The sequence below is a fragment of the Lactuca sativa genome, chromosome 4 (assembly GCF_002870075.4).
Source record: "Lactuca sativa cultivar Salinas chromosome 4, Lsat_Salinas_v11, whole genome shotgun sequence".
NCBI lineage: Eukaryota > Viridiplantae > Streptophyta > Magnoliopsida > Asterales > Asteraceae > Lactuca > Lactuca sativa.
Window position 1 is genome coordinate 372,609,744 of NC_056626.2, and position 21,523 is coordinate 372,631,266.

At 36.2% G+C, this 21,523-nt stretch overlaps 1 pseudogene; it reads left to right on the top strand.

The window, feature by feature from the left end:
* The first annotated feature begins 879 nt into the window (after positions 1-879).
* On the top strand, positions 880-18,794 carry LOC128133725 (isocitrate dehydrogenase [NAD] regulatory subunit 1, mitochondrial-like; annotated as a pseudogene).
* Positions 18,795-21,523: the final 2,729 nt, after the last annotated feature.

The following is a 21,523-nucleotide window of genomic DNA, read 5'->3' on the forward strand; positions in this document are numbered from 1 at the left end:
TCCACATTGGCCACAGGCGTTGGTATTTCGTTTGGGGGGTGAGTACCGGGAGTGCAGCCTGGTTGAATTTGCTTGGAGAGTCGGACTATATGATCAACAGGAGGCTACGACTCCCGAGTTTGGCATGTTTTTGAGTACGACTGCTAGAGGATATCTGGAGGGTGTCACAGGTTATTCTTTCTGGCATAGTATTGCATCCGGATTGTTTAATTCCGGAGTGTCTCCCAAGAGTAGTATTCGGTCCCCGATCCATCGCTTACTCCACCGGTTCATCACATTTTCCGTCAACCATAAGAGGCATGGAGATAAAGTGACTAAACAAAATTTATTCTTCTTATGGTGCATCTTACAGCCCGATGTCTGTTGCAACATCCCGTATTTTCTAGCCCGTTTTCTGGCTGGGTCTGCCACGAGTTCGCGCCCTGGGAGCCTTATTTGTGGAGGGAATTTTGTTACCCGATTGGCCTGCTCATATCATTTGGTTGTTCCTGATATTACTAGATCCATGACGTGTGTGGACGAGGATGAGTTTGGCATGGGGTATTTGGAAACTATGCGGGTGGTCAAAAATTTTGGGTCGCATTGGGGCATAGTACCGTCAGATGGTGAGGGTGCTGATGATGATGATCAGCCTGCCGACCAACCTGTGCCAGAACCAAGACCGAGGCGCAGGAACGTGAGAGGAAGGGGAGACCTCGAGCAGCCAATACACCCACCTGCTTCCATGGTTGGTACGCCTTTTGGGAGTGATATGGCTGGTTACTTTGACCAGTTATCGTTAAGTGTCAATTGGATAGGTGGCACTGTGGAGAATGTTGCCTGACATCTTGGGGTGGAGCAGCCGACTCATTTAGGGTATCATTACCCGATTTGCCCACGATGGTCGGAGTTTGGCAGACGCGCAGGTGATGGAGCTGGAACCAGTGGAGCACATGATGATGAGGAGGATGATTGATCGTTATTTATTTTTACTTTGTTTGGTTTGTTTTTAGTTTGTTTTTATTTTTATGGGATTGTAAGAACTACTTTGAATATTATGTTACTTTTATTCTTCGTTGTTGGTTGTTTCTCAGAAATTGCTAGGAGCGCCTAGAGAGGATAGCGAGGTATGAGTGCGTACGTCTTTAGCCGGGAGTGTTTAAAGCCGAGAGTCGAGACCCATATTCTCAAAATAAGTGTGGGGTGAGTCAAGAGAGTGGAGAGTCAGCGAAAGAGTCAAAAACTGATGAATTTAGAAGAGTCTTACTACATTTAGACATTGGATTAAATTGTGCACATTAGAAGAAGATTTGGCAATATTTTTCTGCTTGCCCAGTTTTCACGACGTGAATTTTTCTTATTCACGTCGTGAGTCAGTTATCAGGAGGATCTTAGAATACACGTAATTACAATTTCACGTCGTGAATTGCATTACACTCACGTCGTGAATATGAGATTCTTACAAGTTCAAGGCCCTAGACATTTTAGTCTTCCATGGGTTGATTCTATTCTTCTTGTCATTATTCTCAAGATTATTTTGGCTCATTTTTCCACCATACAATGTGGCGTATGCTTGCCCACATTGGTCGTTCTACTTTTGGAGATTTATACCACATTTGAAGACGATTGAAGGCTCGATTTCATGTTTTGCCGGTACATTCCTTATTTTGCGAGTTCCAGATCCAAGTTTCTATTTTCGGAGTCCATATTCAAGATGCACGTTTTCCACACATTTGGAGATGTTTCCGCCACTATCCCAAGGGAGTCTGTTCCTTTTTCTCCCTTTTCTTTTCTTTAATTTTGATTTATTTTATGCATACAATGAGGGCATTGTATGAAATAAGTGTGGGGTAGGGGTAGAAAAAATCAATTGCTAGATAATGATAGAATTTGATAGTAAAAATTTGAAATTTGAAAATTGAAATTTTTAATAATTGAATCTAGTAATAATAATTTGAACTGTAGTTGCTAGTGTTATGTAGGATGATCCGATAAAAGTTCAAATGTTTAGTTGAGCCAATACACGTTATAGTGCATTTGTGGCCTCCCTTATTTTAGTGAAATCATGGAACAAAAACATAACCCCGCTTGGTTTGAGGGATGCAATATGTTTAGCAGCCTAAACCTGAAATGTATCCAGGAAAATTATTATCATAACCAATAAAGGTTGAGGTTGAGGGCCTCTGCTTAAGCATGTAGGTTTTAAGTGAAAAAGTGAGGTACATGTAATGAAAAAAAAAGAGAATTGCAAGAAAAGTTTGAAGAATTTTGGAGCAATTAAAGTGAAGATCAAAAGATCAAAATTCCAAGAAATTCAAAAAGTTGAAGATACCAGAAATCAAACAACAAGGTGGTGAATTCAAAGAAATCAAAGATCAAATTATCAAGGAAGTGAAGAATTCTAAAAGAGCTCCATAGTGGTATCATAGATTGTAATTCTAGATTATGTATGCTTAGGTTGCTCAACTAAAAATACCTTGAGGATAGGAGGTTTTCTGCGGATGGATTCGGAGGGTTGCATAAAATGAGCATTGTTTGGAAAAAGTGGGCGAGTGTTTATGAAGATTGTGAGTATTTAAAGTATGGGGGGGGGGGGGGTACTTTAGTAAAATTTTAGACACAAATGCATGTGTTGAGGTCTTGGCATAATGGCTGAGCTGGAGTTGGATTGTTCTATGTGATGTTAGTAATTAAGGGTTAAGATTAAATTTGCTTGAGGGCAAGCAAAGTCTAAGTGTGGGGTATTTTGATATTGCCATATTTATACCTATTTTAGGCAATATTTAAGTACATTTTTATTAATAAGTTGGTAATTTGTTTAGAATAATGGTACTTATGAGCTTAAATGTTATTTGCAGCCAAAAAAAGACATTTTGAAGAAAAGGGACTAAAAGCGTTAAAGAAAGAAACTTTGGGAATTAAAAGATTAAAAGAGAAGAAAAATCTGGAAAAAGCGTTCTCACGTCGTGGGAACTTGAAGATTCACGACGTGAGAGTTGGTTCTAGAAGATATGTACGCGGGTGAAGGAATCCTTGACGGGCAAGGTTATCTGAAACTAACGACGTGAATATCTTATTATTCACAACGTGAATTTGTGAAAATCAGCAACTATATAAATCCTTGACCATTACGAATAGAGGGGACTTTTGGCAAGAGAGAGGAGTTCCAGAAGACGATTTTGAGCAGAGAAAAGTTCTGGGAAGAGGCTTTCAACACCAAAAAGAGTGAAGGTCTATAATTTAGTTTATTTTTGCTAATTAAGAACATGTTTTATTACACTTTGATTTGTGTTAGTATGTTAGTTGCTATGATGAGCAGCTGAATCTAGCTACTCTTGTTTAGCTAGATGAAGCTTTTAACTTATGAATAGCTTAATTTTTATGGATTTATTTAGTTGGTAAAATTGCTTGTGTTTGATTTGTTTACCTAGCATGCTTGTGTTTGTTTCCCTAATTGCTTGATTGCATGTTCTGTGTAGCTTAGTGACCATTAACTGCATGAACTTGTTTACCTAATGATTTAGTGAGCATTGAATTGTTAGAGCTAGGATTGACCAATCTTAGTTAGTAATTAGAGTAAATAAACTTAGCTGTGTTAGAGAACGTGTATTGTGACTATAATTGCGTTTACATAATAAATCTTACATAGCACATTTATATTCATAATTGATTCTGTGTTTAATTGTGTGTGAACATACATAGTTTGACATGAATTAGTTCATTATTGGTAAAGTTAGAACTAAACTACTAATATAATTAAAACCAACTAGATAATCCATAATCATTAGCTAGCCATAAGGAAGAAGTGGATTCAAACTAAGCAAGATTGTGTTTTTACTTATTGAAACTGAGTTAAGTTCGCTTGGTCTTGTAAAATCAGATAAAACCCCCTTTTAAACTTGTTAATAATTAGGTTAATTTAATAGTAAGTAGATTAATTAGTAACACCGTTCCCTGTGATCGACACCCGACTTACCCAATATACTATAATCCGACTAGGTACACTACCTATAAGTGCATAGTTAGTTTAAGTTTGTTAGGTTATAAATATTAAAATTAGTGGGTACTTTTGTGCACATCACTTAACAACTTGGAAGACATGGTAGGCCCTTGTGCTACCAGGTGGAAAGAAATTAAGATTGAACAAGTTTAGTCCATATGAGTTTGGATTTGGCACTAACCTTGTCTTATGATTATGGTTATGACAAATTCAAATGGATAGGAACATATACACCATAAAAATCTAAATGTCATAAGGTTCTTCTCCAATTCATGAAAATGATTGTGAGGAAGCACTTTCACTTAGTAGATTTTAAAGAGATAGAAATTGTGATATTTACATTCTCAAATTCAATTATGATTACGGCGTCCCTCTTCATAGTTCGAATTGTGAGAAATGGCAAAGGTCTAAACATTTGAGACTTATTGCTGTAAGTTCTAAAATTGTTTAGAAACACATGTGAGCTATCTAAGGAAAGGTGTATGAGTTTGAGAAGCCTAGATAAAGTATTATCGAAGCATCTCGTATCAGAAATCAGAACTTCAGAAAGGAAGTCAATAAGTATTGATTTCTAAAAATCCAGTTGATTTCTGAATACATGTCAGAGATAGTGGGAGCATAAGTGTTAGCTAGTAAGATAATAATTATTACGCTAGTGGGAGCATAATTATTATGGAAAGTGTTGCAAGTTAACAATGTTAATTATAGAAAAACAAAAGGTTTCAAATCGCAAAGTTGCAGGATTTGAAAAGTTGTTTTGCTATAATTAAGAGAGAGGAAATTGTACTTCATTTCAAAATCTAAAAGATTAGATTGAGTTTTTAATCAAATTTAGTCAAATATATATGAATGTTATGTTGGAATGGTTCAACATAAGGAAATTCTATATATGGAAATGTTAATTGCGTTCTCCAAATTTGATTATGATTACGACATCCCTCTTCATAATCAAAATTATGAGAACATGGCAAATAGAAATATTGTAGCAAAAGACTGGTCAAGTATCATATCTTTATGAATCGTGTCCAATATGCTTTGGGCATATGATCGATTACATGTGCTATAATATTCATCCATTTTAAATTTTCCAAATGCCTAGGGCATTAAGAGGGAACAAGGATTAGAACCGGATATGACTAAAGTGGTTAACAACTGTTAAGGACAATCTAAGGTTCGCCAAGGATTCGTCGCTTGTAGTTGGAAGTATAAAAATGGATGGACCATATTGACACACTCTGAGAAGAGGTAACTCTTGTTCAGAAGTGATAGTCAAAATGGGACATGGAAATGGTTCCAAAAGTGGAAGTTATTCTTTAAATCTATGTAACATTAGGAAACTTATTGCAAAAAGGATGTTCAAAGGAATATAATTTGAATTTAAGACTTCGTTTCCATGGAATTTATCTCCATTGGAATACTTTGTAATGTTTGTTGCCAAGTCTCTGTGACTTTTAGGCATAGTCATTACAAGAGGATCATTGCATATAAGTTTAGAATCTAACAAATTACAGTAAATGGCAAGAATTTGATATTCTTACATTTACAGCAAGGATTTGGAATTGTGAAATGAGCATCATTGAAGTGTTGTCAATTGATCTATTTCACAAAGTAAGGATCATATATAAACATGGTGTGCATGCTTGGAGCATGGAACACCTATTGTTTTAATCCAAGTATTAAGTTGATTATAGGAAACATTATACAATGAATAATTAGTAATCAATATGACACTCAAACGTTTTAGGGCCATATAGGATTAGTATTATTCTCGTGTTTCACTTTGCATGTTTTGACTACCTGAATAAGTAGTTTATTCAAACCATCCACAGTCGATCATACTTTGGAAGTAGGTATTGAGGCAAGACTGTCATGAATGGGTCTGTAGTTTGTCTAGGTGTTTTAGACATAGCACTAGTTTGCTGCAGTGTTCATGAGTACTCCTGGAATAAGATTCGAGTATTGGATTCAACCCACGCTCATCTGAATCACTTCGTGGATTTTATCGCGAGTGATTGTGAGACGATAGTGTCTTATATTCTTGAAACTAAGACATGTGAGTTGTAATTTACAAGTCGGTTGCACATTAAGATATGTAAATGCACCAGTAACTTGGTGTTATAAAACATATTGTTGTGTGTGATTTGATGAGTAAGTACAAGCAATCGTATAAGTCGAACTTTATCCATTCCTTTTACCCTTAGAGGGATAAAAGCAATATATGTAGGCCCCTCGATGATTTAATGATGACACCCCTAAGTGCTTGGCCAAGCCTGGACTGATTTGATTTGTTCAATTAGTCAGTCGTCATAAATTGGAAATCAAGAACAATAGATGGACAAAGAGAATGATTATAATCCATGTCCCATCTCCATATGATATCTAGAATGGAGGAATATATGATCCCTTATCTAATGGACGCGTCATTGACTAGGTCAGAGTTCGACAACGGCTTTTAAGAGCTACGATTTTCAGTCGGGTTAGGAAGTCGTACTTGCAATAATAGTTATTAGACTTGTCCAAGTGGGAGACTATTGGATTAGGTGTCAAAGCCCATAACTATAATTGGTATGTACTTGACCGAAGAGCAGCATGGTTCATTTGGGTTGCATATCACCACAACAATTTGACAGGACAAACTTTGGAGAAGAGGTTATTTATGATTTATTAATATATTATAAGTTCTAATATATTAATATGAAATCATATGATTTAATTAGTATTGATCAAGAATTAATTTGGAATTAATTTAGTGATCAAAAGAGACTAATTAAATTAATGGGGACTAATTATGTAAATTAGTTATATATATATATATATATATATATATATATATATATATATATATATATATATATATATATATATTTTGGTCTTATGATACATGATGGACTAAGTTTATGGATGAATCCATAAAGAGTTAGCCCACTTGAATCATGGATCATGGATAATAAGCCTATGAGTATAGATTAGGGTTTTCCCATGACTCTTGGATTCCTAACATATATATACATGACCTCATAGCTAAAATCGACCACTCTAATGTTCTATGAGTTCATATGAACCTATTTGTATGCAAGAAACTCTCTCAAATGTCATCCTTTATCTAAGTTGTGTTTTGAACCATTTGAGTTGTCACACTTGGGGCAGTAAGTTGTATTTTATGTTGTTTATGTGTATTGCATGCTAGTTGTAGGCTTAATGCTTTGGAACCAATATTGCATGTATAATTAGAGAAAACATAGATCCAAAGCATTTAGGGTTGTATGTGCACCATAGGATGTTGTAGTATACTAAAACCCAACACTTTTAGGGTGTCCTTTGTATTTAAGCCTCTCTTAGCCATTTATGGGGTTCATTTTCTACCTCTAATGCCCTTTCACCTTATTTAAACCCTAACCTTCATTCCTTGCTTGATTCTTGACCTTTTTGGAGCATTACTTGGGTTGAAGAAGAAGAAGAAGAAGAAGAAGAAGAAGAATAAGAAGAATAAGAAGAAGGTGGTCTATTGGTGATGTTTGGAAGGAATCAACATCATCATCACCTCATATTGTTTCCGGAACCTTGCAAGTATTAAAGTTTCCACCTTTACTGTTGTATATGGCTAGATCTAAGTTTTGTCCCACTTTTCTCCTTATTGAGCCAGTTTGAATGAATGGAAAGCAAAAAGTTGACAACTTTATGGGTTTTAAAGGTCGTAAGAGTGTAATGAAGTTAGATCTAGTATATGGTTGGGTTTTGAATCCTTACATGAGAGGTTGATGACATTTTCTACACTTTTGATCCAAATGAGATCTAGACAAGTATTGGACATACATGTCTATAAAGCATTGACTTTTAAGTGTATTTTGGAGTTATAAGACCTTCTGAAAAGTTATTGTATGAGGCTTATCAGATTAAGGACTTAAATATTTGTATTTTGGCTTCAGACTGTGCTCATGACGTGAGTCATAAGGTCTTAAGATGGGAGATAAGAAGTGATGAGATTTTGAGCATTCTAACACTCCTAAGTGTACATGCAACCCTAAATACCTTGGATCTATGTTTTCTCTATTATACATGCAAATATGAATATTCCAAGGTATTACCCTAACTAGCATACAATCTTTTGATACTTGGGTAATAAACTATATAGAAATACAAACGATCAATCCAAATGTTCCGATGCCATGCAACCCAAATGGACCATGCCGAGTCGGGTCAAGTACATACCAATTATCTCTTCTTAGTTAACCACATGACCCAAGAATTGGACTTCTCGAATCCAGAAATCACATTTGGAGAACTTTGCATATAGTTTCTCCTTCTTCAACACTTCTAACACTTCTCGTAGATGCTCGCCATGCTCCTAATGGCTTTTTGAGTAAATCAGAATGCCATCTATGAACACTATTACGGATTTATCGAGTAATAGTTTACAAACCCTGTTCATTAAATCCATAAATGCTGCATGAGCATTGGTCAGTCCAAATGACATAACCAAAAACTCATAGTGTCCATATCTTGTTCTAAACACAGTTTTCTCAATATCATGCTCTCTCACCTTCAGCTGATGCTATCCTGACCTAAAATCAATCTTTGAGAAATAGCTTGAACCTTGCAGCTTATCAAACAAGTCATCAATCCTTGGAAATGGGTGCTTTTTCATTACCGTTGCCTTGTTCAGCTCTCTTTAATCTATGCACATCCTCATGCTTCCGTCCTTCTTTTTCACGAATGAGACCGGAGATCCCCAGGGTGATGAACTAGGTCTAATGAAACTATTGTCTAACAACTCATAAAGTAGTGTCATAAGCTCCTTTATCTCCGTTGGTGCTAGTGAGTATGGTGCTTTTGCTATTGGTGTTGTTCCTAGTAACAAGTATATCCGAAATTCTACTTGTCTATCAGGTGGTAATCCAGGAAGATCTTCGGTAAAGACTTTCGGATAGTCACACACCACTGGTATATTTTGCATCTGCGTCTTCTCCTTCTTAGCATCGATCACAAATTCCAGGTATGACGTGCATCCTTTGGACAAGCATTTCTGGCTTCATTAGAGAAGTATTTCTAGAATTCATTCTACGTTTGTCCTCGTACACCATAAATGACACTTTCCTCGGTGGGTTTACTCTTACTATCTTTTTTCGGCATAGTATTTCGGCATCATTGGCGCTAAGCCAATCCATTCCCAAAACGATGTCGAAACCATTCAACTCAATGGGTAATAACTCTTCGTGGAATTCCTTTCGGTTTAAGTCGATGAATGTTTTTAATAAAGTCGCTAACAGGTATGGATTTTGTTGGGTTAGTATACTACAACATCCTATGGTGTACATACATGAAATATTGTTTACAAAGCATTAAGCCTACAACTAGCATATAATTGACATAAACAACATAGAATTGAGTTATGGAATTACCTCTTTGTTGTAGCTTGAAGTTTTGGCCTTTAAGAACTTAGCACCTCAAATGTGATGCCTCAAATGGTTGACAAACACCATGAACAAAGGAGGACTTGAGATACAAGCTACTTAGCACACAAAATCGTTTATCACTCTTCTTAGAAATGCATGAGAGTCGATTTTGGTGACTATGGGTTCCTTTTATAGTGTGGCAAAGTCTAGGGTTACATCCATGTAAACCCTAAGTCACAAGACCCTTCATATTACTTAGGCTCTATGGGTTAAAAATCCATGGACTATCCATGGACTATCATATTGGTTTAACCCATCCTGAATAACCATGGATCATTGACCCATACTATAAGAATCATTGATTTACTTAATCAGTCCCCGTATATTTAATTAGTACCTTTTGATCACTAAATTAATTTCAAATTAAATCTTGATCAATACAAATTAAATAATATGATTTCATATTAATATATTAGAACTTATAATATATTAATAAATCACACATAACTCTTCTCAAAAGTCCATCCTATCAAATTACTCTGGTGAAGGGAACCTAAATGGACTATGCTACTATCGGGTCAAATACATACCAATTATATTTTTGGGCTTAGACACCTAATCCAACAGTCTCCCACTTTGATAAGTCTAATAACTATTATTGCAAGTACGACTCCACAACCAGACTAGAAATCGTAGCTCTTAAAAGTCGTTGTCGAACTCTGACCTAGTCAATGATGCATCCATTAGATAAGGGATCATATATTCCTCCATTGTACAACATATCATATGGATTGAGACATGGATTATAATCATTCTCTTTGTCCAGATGTTGTTTCCCGATTTTCGATTTATGACAACTGACTAATTGAACAAATCAAATCAGTTCAGGCTTGGCCAAGCGCTTAGGGTGTCATCACTAAATCATCGAGGGGCCCACAGATATTGCTTTTATCCCTCTAAGGGTCAAAGGAATGGATAAAATTTGACTCATATGCTTGTTATATTTACTCATCAAATCACACACAACAATGTGTTTTATAACATCAAGTTACTGGTACGTTCACGCATCATCAATGTGTAACCAATTTGTAAGCTACAACTCACACATATTTATTTTAAGAATATAAGATATTATTGTCTTACAATTATTTGTGATAAAATCCATGAAGTGATTCAGATGAGCGTGGGTTTAATCCAATACTCGAATCTTATTCCAGAAGTACTCATAAACACTGCAGCAAACTTGTGCTATGTCTAAAACACCTAGACAATCTACAGTCGGATTCATGACAGTCTTGCCTCAATAATGTGACAACCCAAAAATTTTTATCTTGTAAAGTCCAATCAATCAAACGAGTGTCAGACTCGTTTCTGCTATCTTTTAGCGTTGTTAAGGATCATTTTATGGGATCTAAGCCTAGTACACTTAAGGATTGGGTGTAGGGTTATTATTGGGTCAAAATTATGGTTTATACTTTGTTTTCCTATGAAAATATATTTTTCTATAATATAATATGTAATTTTGTGGTTGTATACATCCGTACTCGTGTGTACGGCCGCACACGGGTGTACGGCTGGTGTCTCATATATATATAGGGTGAGGAGTGCATGCAAGTGTACGGCTAGAAGAGAGAGAAAGGAGAGCATATTGTAGAGAGAGAAAGTTAGAGAGAAGAAGCGAGTGTGTTAGTGTGTGTGACTCTTGTATTTGGATCTATATTTCTAATCCTCAAATAATACAAGATTCATCATCTTCTTCTTCTCCTTCTCTTCTTATTGTCATCTGGCATCATCTGTTTGATTGGGATTCCGCACCATCAAACGGATCTGATTGATACTCAAGCATTTTGGGGACTTACAAGTAGTATCAGAGCTCAATATCCCAAATCAACTAATGAATCTAATATTTCTTCATCTTCTGTTTCGGATAAACAAGATATCTCATGGGAGAAAGTACCTTGCGTTCAAGACAAAGGTCGAACCAGTTTCAAAATGGACTGGGTTCCAAAGACCAATTGATCCTGCTCTGTGTCGGAACAGCTATGGAGGCATATCATCAAACTTCAGTTTGTTGATAGTGGCTGTTCTAGGCACATGATAGGAGGCATCTCTCTACTGTGCAACACTCAGATGTTTGTTTGAGAGCATATGTCCTTTGTGGGAAAGGAAGAAAGGAAGGGATCACTCATGGGGTTTGTGCTTAACGACATGAAAATTTTCGGATCTGTTTTGAGATTATGCGTGCTGTTCTCAGACCTTCTGGATGACAATTCAATCGGTGAATTATGATTTGCATTTTGCTCTCTATACTCTTGAGTTTATCTTACATTGATTCATTTCAAAGACATTTTTCTTTAATTTTCTTATAGTTTTTTGTCAATGGGTATTTTTTGGGAAGTGATATAAAGATAAAGTGATAACGGGCAGTCTAAAACCAGTGTAAGGGACTGAATCTGAATTATCTAGACTCTGTGTTCAATGTGCTGGTAGGCACGGAGGATTTGACGTTGTGGATTTGGATAAGATTGTTTGGGCTGACCATACGACGCTCGGGTAGATTGAGCAGTCAGATAAACACGGGAACCTACGGGATAAACTAAATTAATACGCATCTAGAATAGTGGTTCAACTTTTCCTTGATGTAAGGACTTATGTCCTTAATTCTGGTTCTGATAGGGCGACTGGGGGTTCTGACAAAGTAGGTCTGTAGGAAATTATTTTATTTCTTTCTATCTGTCAGTCATATGTTGCTTCCTCTGTGTGATTGGAAGAGATACGACCTGGAATGCAACATATGCAACTTTATTTCTACGCACATCCTTGTCTATGAAACTATTCCTATCTTTTAGCCATATGTTCCCTCTGCGTGATCAAAAGATTTGACCTAGGACACAACATATGCAACATTCTATCTTTATAGTCCCTCTATCTCTGTTAGTGATATGTTGTCCCCTCTGCGTGATTGAAAGAGATCCAACCTGGGACACAACATATGCACCTATTTCTAAATCTGACTTCCTCCTTAATAATTGTTTACTCACCTAAAGTAAGGAGTCCTTAGGAAGTTCTTGATAACCAGGGTATATCGGGAAGTGGGGAACACATTTTAGTGCAACTAAAATTGAACCATTTAGAGGTTGTCTGTAGATCTCGCTGCTTAATTTAAGTGGACAACAATACCCATGGTTGTCGTCAGCTAAATGGTTTATTTAGAAAAGTTTGTCGATATCCTTCGTGTTTAAGTGGATCACAATACTGACAATTGACCAGATCTATTCATGAAGGTGAAGGTACTGATAAACAAGTTCAGGCTGTCTCACAACTTTGATCCCAAATATTTTTCTTTTTGTTAAATTTGTTCATAGTTTTCCTCTATGCACAAATTTAGGGGGAGAATTAAAAAAAATCAAACAAAAAAAAAATCAAAAATCAAACAAAAAATCAGAAAATTAAAAATAAAAAATAGTGTTATTTTTGTTTTATTTTTTTCAGAAAATATGAAAAACCCAAAAATATTGTGTGCTAAAGTTTTCTTTTAGTTTTGTTTTGTCTAGAAAAATGAATTCAGATGTAGATGAGACTCATGGAGTCTATATCGAGATTTCTGAGACGAAGATTCATCCATGAGCATCGAAGAATTTTCATTCGAAGGAGCAAGAAATGAAGATTATTCTTTAAACATTCAATCCTTCCCCCAGAAACAAGGTGAAGCTGAAATTGAAGATTATTTGACGGATTGCATTGAAGCCTCCTCAATCATTCTGCTGCTATCTTGAACCTGCTGAAGTGATCCAGAAGATTAGTTCTCTCTGAAGATTCTCAAGCTGAAAGCGCTCTCTTTCAAGAATCAATACATCAAGCCTCCTCACCCAATATGCGTTCAGAGTCAAATATTAAAGAAATGCCCAACCACTCAGGATGAAGTCATTCATTGAAGATTCATATCTTCATATTGAAGCTGTGAAGAAATTGAAGATTAAGGCTGAAGCCAAGCTCCCAATGAAGATTGACAAGAAGAGCCAGCTACTTTTTAGGGGGAGCTTGTTGGGTCAATTAGAAAAGAAATCTATAAACCAAGGGGGAGATTGTTGGGTCAAAATTATGGTTTATACTTTTCTTTTCTAGGAAAATATATTTTTCTATAATATAATATGTAATTTTGTGGTTGTATACGGCCGTACTCGTGTGTACGGCCGCACACCTGTGTACGACCGTACATGGGTGTACGGCTGGTGTCTCATATATATAGGGTGAGGAGTGCATGCAAGTGTACGGCTAGAAGAGAGAGAAAGGAGAGCATATTGTAGAGAGAGAAAGTTAGAGAGAAGAAGTGAGTGTGTTAGTGTGTATGAATCTTGTATTCGGATTTACATTCTAATCATCAAATAATACAAGATTAATTATCTTCTTCTTCTCCTTCTCTTCTTATTGTGACCTGGCATCATCCGTTTGATTGGGATTCCACATCATCAAACGGATCTGACTGACACTCAAGCATTTTGGGGACTTACAGTTATGCTAACTTACGATCATCATGTTACAATCGACCAAGAACTCCTTTAAGAGGAGTGTACGGCCGCACACATGAGTGTACAGCCGTACACTCATGGTGGTCGTGAACTCATGCCCTTATGTAGGGTATTCCTTCATTACTCTTCATTTCTTACACTTTCAACTCAAGAACACCCAAATTCACTCTCAAGTATCATCAAGAATTAGTCCTTTTCTCGTCCAAATCATAAGTGATTCTTCCTTGTATACCTTGATATCCTTCTTAATCTAGTACAACCCGATGACTTCATCCCTGAATTCACCACTTTTGTCTAGATCTTCAAGATCATATTTCACCAAGAACACCAAGAACACACACTTGTTCTTGGTGGCCGTGAACTCCCAAGGATCCTAAAATTTTAAGTGTTTCTTCATGTACCTTGTTATACTTGAAAGACCATTAGACCCAAGCCTTGATTCATCATGTTTCAATATCCCTTCATGATCTTGAAGGAAGTACGACCGTGAACCCTTCATGGGCTCATTGGCCGTACACACCTCAAGACCCTCCAAAATGAGAGCTTTGTTCATCTTCTTGTTATGCATTAGACACACTAGTTTCCCCATGGATCAAACACCTCTTTTGCATGTTTTTCCATGAGTGTACGGCCGTACACTTCTTGACTATACACCCCTTGGCCGTACACTCCCTTGTGTGGCCGTAAACTTCCTTTAGTCAATCACATGTAATTGTAAAACTTAGTTCAACTGTTTCCAAGTCCTAAGGGTGTGTCCTTGCATGTTAGTTATGTAAAACACGAATTACATGCCTATATATGCCATTATATGTCATTTAGGACTCGTTTGTGTCTCGGGAATTCTTTCGTGGAACTTCTCATCCTTACACGAATATGCAATTGAATCACCCACATAAGGTGAGTTCATACCCCTATAATCAATCTTTTAAATGTTTTAAATGCTTTTAAGGGGGGAATACCAGTTGAACACAATGATAATTGTGTAAATGTTATTTGTGATAACCATCACTTTAAAGGATTTATTATAGTTTTATAAGTGATCAAAACCATTTCAAAAACTCTTTTTATGTTATGATACTTTATTGTTTATAAAACACCGTTTTTAAAGTACAATCATAAATCAGTAGGTAAATGTGTCTTTTATTCAAGTCAGTGACAGTTCAAGTAAACGTACTAGTAAACTATAATAGGTATAGTTTAGGGGTTCAATACATACTATAACTAGGACAGGAAGGAACATACTTTAAAGAGAAACAGGGAGGAACATACTATAAAGAGAAACAGGGAGGAACATACAATATACTATAATCAGGAGAACAAATCATGATTAACACATTTTACTAATAATTCCCAGTAACCTAGGAAGGGAAAGTATCATTAACTCATTGTTCTAAACAAAAGATGATAATAAAAGTGGTATAAGGATACATATATACATATATATATATATATATATATATATATATATATATATATATATATATATATATATATATATATATATATATATATGGGGTACATCTATAAAGTACTGGATTTGTTTCTAAAGGGGTACCTCTACAAAGTACCGGACAATAATAAATAAAGCACATAACTTCCTAGTAACACGAACATTCACTTAGAAATGGGCCTATAAGGCTAACTTTAGGATTCCTTAGTGCATACATCAGGGATATATATTAATCGGGTCCGATAGACAATAGAATGTATGTTTTCCGCTTCATTTCTTGTTCCTTGTTTGGTTGTGGGCATAGAGCAGATGCACCCAATCTATTATCTATCTGATCTTAGTGATATATATATATATATATATATATATATATATATATATATATATATATATATATATATATATATATATATATATATATTTCGTATACACCAAGTAATCATAAGGATTACCAGGTATGGGTCAGGTCATAGTATACAAATTCAATACATCGTTTTTCTATTACAAAAACATACTTTTCAGATAGAACATGTAGTAGACTAAACTAGAAACTTATCAGTAAAAGGGTTTAATCCATTTTTTTAAACCAGTATAACTTAAAGGACCTTTAGTTGTTAATTCTATAATACCTTAGTTTGCACATCAGGGTTATATATAAATTAATATCTGATAGACAATTGGATGTGTGCTTTCTGCTTTACTTCCTGTTCCTTGTTTGGTTGTTGGCTTAGGGCAGATTCATACAATTAACTATCTGTTCGATATTAGATTTTATATAGCTTGTATAAAATAAGTGATTATAGAAGGGACTATTGTGGTTACCTTTTTTACTAAAGGAAATAAGGGGTTTTCTTAAAGAATATTTTCATCAAATAAAGGAACTATTACAGTTAACTCTGTAAGTACCAAATGAATATGTCAGGGTTGTATACAATGAAGATCTAACAAACAATTGGATGTGTGCTTTCCGCCTCATTCCCTGTTCCTTGTTTGGTTGTGGGCTTAGGTCAGATTCACACAATCAATTGTCTGTTTACTCTAAAGTGTATATAACTTGTATCCATTTAGTACTCATAGATGGAATTGTAGAGTCTTTTTTACTTTCAATCATTACATTAGAAGATATAGGATCCTCTGAAGGAACAGGCGAACTTTTCTAAAAAGAACTTACAAAATACTTTACATCACTAAAATACTTATGAACTCACCAGCTTAAATGCTAATCTACTCTTTCAAAATAACTTGTATTCTCAGGAAACTAGTAGACAGGTATGCGCTCCGGGAGTCAGAAGATGAAGTATAGTAGCTTCATGTCTTGTTTTGATATTTTCTTTTGGATTAAATCTTTTGTGAATCACCACTTTGTAAGCACTTTAATATTAATAAAATGATTGTTTGTTACTATGATTACTATGATACATGTGTTGTGATACTAAACATGACGTCCTCCGCCCCGAACGTTTCCGCCGTTCTGGTTTGGGGGTGATATAGATTGGTATTAGAGAATTGTTTATAGTGAGCTAAGTATATCAACTTATAAAAGATATACAACTATAAATACAATGGGACCGTAGTGCTTTGAATAATAATATATTTTAAGAATATAACAATACTTTATAAAAGTATACCTACATGCTTATACATATATACATACTAGAAAAACAATCACAAGAAGAACAGAACATAAGTATTTAAAGGTTGAACACTGCAGTCAAACCTGGACAGTTATGTAATCATATATCGGATCAATATAGCTTGATCAACTATATTCATTTGAGATGTGATCGACACGTGTTTGGGAGTGATGTGGTGTTGCAATAGTCTTAAAACTTACCTAACTCTATTCAAGGGAATTCTAGATCAAAACATAAAGTTAAAATACTATGGGAGTATTTTATAATAGTCCAAGACAACAACAAGTTTAAAACATACAAAGTTCATTACATTAAAATACTATAAGAGTATATTAGGTATTATAAATAAGACAAAACTTCAAAAATGGTCCCTGTGGTTTTCGAAAATATCAAGTTTAGTCCCTAAGTTCAAAAAACCTTACAGATGGTCCTTGTGGTTTCAAAAAATTTAACAAATGGTCCTTCTGCCTAACTCCGTCAGCTTTCTACCGTTAAATGAGGGGCATTTTCGTCATTTCATTACATAGGGACCATTTATGAGGTTTTCTCTATTTAAAAAAAAAAGAAAAAAAATTATAATTATTTAATTAAAGGGACCCACCCTCTCTCTCTCTCTCTATCTCTCTCTCTTAATTAACATAATACCAGTTAACCCTATTACCGGAGAGGGTATTCCAAGACTCGCTACTCTAATCCCTGGCGATGGGATCGGTCTTTTGGTGACCAGCGCCGTTGAACAGGTCTTCGAGGCAATGCGTGCGCCGATTACCTTCGAGAAATTTAAAGTTCATGGCGACATGAACACGGTACCTGGTGATGTTATGGCTTCAATTAAGAAGAATAGAGTTTGTTTGAAGGGAGAATTTATTATGCCGGTGGGCGGAGGGGTTAATTCGTTGAATCTTCTGTTGAGGAAAGAACTGGATTTGTATGTCTTGCTTGTGAGTTGTTTTAATTAGCCTGGGTTGCCTACTAGGCATGAAAACATCGATATCGTGGTTATCAGGGAGAACACGGAGGGGGAGTATTCGGGTTTGGAGCATGAGGTTGTTCCTGGTGTCGTTGAAAGTCTTAAAGTACATTTGGGTTTCTTAATTTCATTATCATCGCATGCTTGTTGTTCGATGAAATGCCTATGTGAAATTGGCTACTCTTGAACTGTTGTATATAAGTTTCTTTATATTGTGTCTGATTATGGTGTCATTTTAGGTGATCACAAAGTTCTGCTCTGAACGCATAGAACAATATGCTTTTGAATATGCTCATCTCAACAATAGAAAGATTGTAACAGTTGTTCATAAAGCAAACATCATGAAGCTTGCAGATGGTCTTTTCTTGGAATCTTGTAGGGAGATTGCTAAAAGATATCCCAACATCAAATAGCACGAAAACATTATTGATAATTGCTGCATGCAACTTGTTTCAAAGCCTGAGCAATTCGATGTCATGGTATGTTAATCTTATCTTCTTAATCAATCATACACCATCATTTCCATTTTTTACACATTCTTCCTCACTGAATCTTTCAGGTGACTCCTAACCTTTATGGCAACCTAGTTGCAAACACTGCAGCTGGAATTGCTGGTGGGACAGGTGTCATGCCAGGAGGTAAGTACTCTTGTTGCTATTTCTTGATTTTCTTCAATTGAGACCTAATTAATAACAACCATTATGATTGGAATTGTTGCAGGAAATGTTGGAACTAAGTATGCAATCTTTGAGCAAGGTGCATCAGCTGGGAATGTTGGGAATGTTTAAGCGATTCGACGCCTGAAAGAAGAGAACACAAGTCATCGAAAGCCATTATGAAGTCCTGATAATGAACCTTGCAGACTTCTACGATCTCAACCTTTTTGGATCTGCAGAAATGATGGAGGTGGTGGAGTCGGGTTTCGGGGTTACCCGAGGCGAAGGTTTTGATGATGAAAGGGGATAAGTCTTCTTCGTTTGATATGGCGGAAGATGAGTTCATCGATGAAGTGAAGATCCAGTTTAAGATTAGCTCTTTTGAGAGAGAGAGGGAGAGAGAGAGAGAGAGAGAGGCCCTTTAATTAAATAATTATATATATATTTGTCTTTTTTTTAAATAGAGAAAACCTCATAAATGGTCCCTGTGTATTGAAATGACGAAAATGCCCCTCACTTAACAGTAGAAAGCTAACGGAGTTAGGCGGAAGGACCATTTGTTAAAAGTTTTGAAACCATAGGGACCTTCTGTGAGGTTTTTTGAACTTAGGGACTAAACTTGATATTTTCAGAAACCATAGGGACCATTTTTGAAGTTTTGTCTATAAATAACTTATGTGAGAACTTAAAAGACCCTTCTGGTAGGTCTATGATTCCAGAGTGTATACAACCAAGGTTTTATATAATTGAGATTTTATAGACTTAGAATTTGTGATCTATGGTTCACTACCTGTTCCTTGTTTGGTTGTGGTTTTGGAGTAGGATCACTTATTCGAAGGTCTATTAAATCTTAAATTATATACAACATGTATACATTGTGAAATTATAGGAGGACCCAGTAAGGATCACCCAATAATGTTACACTTAACCTCATAGATTCTTTAGACACTTCCGTTCTCGTACGACAAACCCTGATAGATGTAACCACTCCATCATAGCAGTCAACAGAGGAGCTAAGGAGAGACAAAAAGAGATTTCCAAGAAGTGACCAGCCGGAGAAACTAAAACATCTTATGTGTCACACTAATAAATAATTACCTTAATTGACTTCGTGAGCTAGTGGTTACACTACTCGCACTATGTGTTAGAATTATTTCTTTTCATGCAGCTAGTATCAATTATTCAATTCACAGAGATTCATTAAAGGATAGCCACTTCTGATTCATAAAGTTCATTTTATATAGACTCCCTTTATGAATTGTTTCCAGAACCCTATGAAAGTCATAACCAGATACACTCAGACCAGGGATAACGTAGTTTAAATATCACTCGTACAATACCTACTTCTACCCACTACCATGGGCGCATCTCAGGAATGTTGACAGAAACGTTATGAATAGTCCAGCAAACTGTGAAACTATTAAGTATATTTAATATGTTGGAATGCATCTAGCGATGACCATCATTACTCACGAGATCATTCTTCGCCATGCAACAGAATCATGTCTTCACAAGGAGGAAACCAACCAACAGGTGAGGCACCAATTCTGCAGATAGACTCTGCTACTTTTCAGGCTGCGGTCACAGCGGCTGTGACAGCCATCATGGCAAAACTTAATGCTAATAACGCCAACGGAAGTGGAAGCAGTGCCGGTTATGCTAATCACAATAACAATCAAGGGAGCCCGCTAGTGTCTGGTGACAAGGACACCCCAGAACACAAACGTAAGAATAAGAAATGGGAGTTCTGGGACAAAAAGGAGAAAAAGTTGGCTCAAGGTTCTACCAAGAGACGACAACCTGTGGCTACCCCTGTGGTCACAACAGCAGTCACTACATCTCGCACTTCACCTGCCACTATAACTCCCGTCAAGCGATATGCTGGAAATCTTCCAAGGTGAGACAAATCAACTTATCACCACAACGGAGCTTGCCGAGTGGTGTAGTGTACCAATTGTAACAGGAAGAGGCACACTACCCATTTCTGCAGAGCGCCGGTACGGCCAATCTCCCAAGTAAACATGGCTTGTTTCAAGTGCAGCAAATTTGGACACTTAAAGAGGGATTGTCCAACAGAGAGGAAAGACGAAGAAGCTCGTTTCTGTGAAACTCCGACTCAACACATCACTTCAACCACCAATTCTGGTATAGTTCAGGTATGCCAAGCATGTGGTGAAATGGGACATACCAAGAGAGACTGCCCAACATAGAGAGGTGACGAAGGAGAAGGAGGAAACTAACGACAAGACATAAGGGAGCAGCGAGGAACCCCGCTTTTGAGATTTTTGGTACGTCTTCAAAATAAGAATTTCTTTAAAAATTAATTTATATTTATATAAGATTAAAACTTGGGGAAATATTTAAAAGTAATTATAATAACTCACTCATCTGAAACAAGTCTCAAGATTCATAGGAGAACTAAGGATCTGTACAAGGAAGCTATGATGGCTTAGTATGTACATCAAGGTTGTGCATAACTAAGATTTTGCAGACTTAGAGTGAGTGATTCCGCCATAATTCTTGTTCCTTGTTTGTTTGTGGATTTAGGGCAGAGCCACTCGGTTGACCGTCTTATTCATCTTAATTATACATAACTTGTATATGCCAGAAAATCATAGAGGTACCGAGGAGGATCATAACATAGAGTATCGACACTAGTTATCAAAACACTTGCACTGTTTGTACTCGCTCATCGCGGTCCAAATTGTGGCAGTGGTATTATCAGGGGGAAAAGAGAAAGCACTAGAACATTTACACATAGTACATTGTCGAACACACTCGGGATACACCGTCGTATAGAAAACATTTATTTCAAATCGGCCTAAATTTTGTTTTAGTAAAGAGTCCGTTGACATCATTCGTCATGAATTGGCATGGTCCTCACCATACTAAGTTCATATGTCTCCATCGCC